The sequence below is a fragment of the Triticum dicoccoides genome, chromosome 4B (genome assembly GCF_002162155.2).
Source record: "Triticum dicoccoides isolate Atlit2015 ecotype Zavitan chromosome 4B, WEW_v2.0, whole genome shotgun sequence".
Lineage (NCBI taxonomy): Eukaryota > Viridiplantae > Streptophyta > Magnoliopsida > Poales > Poaceae > Triticum > Triticum dicoccoides.
Genome location: NC_041387.1, coordinates 162635557 through 162638052, shown reverse-complemented (window position 1 = coordinate 162638052; position 2496 = coordinate 162635557).

Here is a 2496-nt window from a genome sequence, read left to right as displayed (position 1 = left end):
GCCTTCGCCGCCGGTGCCCGAGCCTGTCGGCCGCTCGCTCCCCGCCGGATCTCCTCCACGCCGTCTAGCCGGCCGGCCCCGCGCCCCGCCTCTCCAGCGTCGCCCGCGACCTCCAGCTCCGGCGAGCCGCTGCCCCGTCTCCGGCCCGCCTCGACCTTGGTTCCCGTGCCGTGCCCGATCCAGATCTAGATCCGAGGTAGTCCCCGATTTTGCCTAAGTCCCAGATTTTTGTCATTATCATGCCATTATCGTGCGTGTAATATGTCAAATTGTTCGTCTCAACGAGTACTTCATTTCATTCCATTGCATCATATTCATTTGAGCTCATCTTGATGCTTGAATCATCGTTGCAAGAGTGCTTCATGATGTTGTCTGCTGTCTGTTAACAGAAATAGCTCTTTTGTCATTTTTGCCATGATTGATGTGTGCATCCTATGAGGTTGATGTCTACATGTGTTTTGATCTATACTATGTCTTCTTTACAGAGGTGCTTACCATGTATTTTTGTGATCAATGTGGTGACTAGCACAAGCATGCAAACTAGGCATCGTGATATTGCTGATTTTAGTCCCTGTTCTGCTGTTATTTTGATGCCATGTAAACATGATGCTACAGAGAGATCCATGCATATTTTGAGTTACTTCAGTAAGGATATTTTTGACATATGGTTTTGCTCTATCCATCCCTGCCCTGGTTGCAATTATGGAGTAGTCTAGCATGTCATTTTCGTGCTGTACTTTTGCTTCAAAATGTTTCCTGGCAGATTGTTTACATGTTATTCAATTTTGCCAAGGTTGTTGTAGTTGATCCTTGCATGCTATGAACTTGTTCTTGACTTGGTTATCTTCATAAACATGTCTTATTACTGTTCGTTGCCTTTCCATGCCATGTATTGCTCTGTGGTGAGTGGGACAAGCTCACCAACGTGCCTTCATAATTCTGTTTCTGCCATGTTTGAATCTGTATTATAACTTGCCATGTTTACGTGGGTGCCATCATATTTTCTGATCCTTTTTGGCTCATGGTCAGTAAAGGACTTTTGATATATGCATTTAGTAGGTTCATGCGATGCCTTTGTTTGCCATGATAAGTTCTTGTAACATGTTGTTTGATAGCTCTGAACGTTGCAACCTGATGTTATTTTCTACAAAGTCTGAATTGTTATTACTTGCAATCTTACCATGGGTGTTTGAGGATGTCCTAGTGATTTCTGGAGATAGCTTAGTGTTCATGTTTTGTTATGCTTTACCTGTACATTATGCCCATGTCTTTTTCTTTCTTGTTGTGGTCCTGTAGCATATTGTTTTGATGCTTGCAATATGCCTAGATGCTGTTTTGGGCAGATTGTTGTTATGTCTTGTTTGGAGTGTATGTGTTGCACCGTTGCTCCGTTTTGAGTGTGCTCTATATGAAACTTGCTTTATTTTGAATGTAGTTTCATATTATCATGTTTCATCCTTGTTTCGGTGTGTTTCCTTGATGTTTGGGTGCATTTTGCATAAATACCATGTTTAACTTGTTTTGCTCATATCTTCTAGGCCGTAGCTCCAAACTAAATGAACTTTATATGTAACTTGACTAGAATCGCGTGTAGATCTTCTTGGTGCATCTTTACTTGCTTTTTAACAACTTGAACATTAGGTTTATTCAGATCTGGACCAATTTCAAAATATGCATATGAGGACTTACCGGAATTGTTATATGTTGTTCCCGGCCTCATTTAAACTTGCCTTGATGTGTTGCTCTTGTTTGCATCATCTCTTGCCATGAGTAGCCTCATCTAGTTTTGTAATGCATCATGCTTGTTGTGCATCATGTCATGTTCATGTGTGGTGTGTTTACCATGTTGTGTGCTTCTTCTTGTTAGTTCCTGTTTCGTTGCGATCGTGAGGATTCGTTCGTCTACGCTTGGTTCGTCTTCGTGGCTTCATCCGTTCGTCTTCTTCATGGACTCGTTCTTCTTTCTTGCGGGATTTCAGGCAAGATGACCGCTACCCTGGATCTCACTACTATAATTGCTATGCTAGTTGCTTCGTTCTATCGCTATGCTGCGTTACCTATCTTTTGCTCATCAAGCCTCCCAAATTGCCATGAACCTCTAACCTTTGACACCCTTCCTAGCAAACCGTTGTTTGGCTATGTTACCGCTTTGCTCAGCCCTCTTATAGCGTTGCTAGTTGCAGGTGAAGTTGAAGATTGCTCCATGGTGGACAGGATTTTGGTTGGGATATCACAATATCTCTTATATTATTAATGCATCTATATACTTGGTAAAGGGTGGAAGACTCGGCCTTATGCCTGGTGTTTTGTTCCACTCTTGCCGCCCTAGTTTCCGTCATACCGGTGTTATGTTCCCGGATTTTGTGGTCCTTACGCGGTCGGGTGATTTATGGGACCCCCTTGACAGTTTGCTTTGAATAAAACTCCTCCAGCAAGGCCCCACCTTGGTTTTACCATTTGCCTCACCTAGCCCTTTTTCCCTTGGGAGTCGCGCTC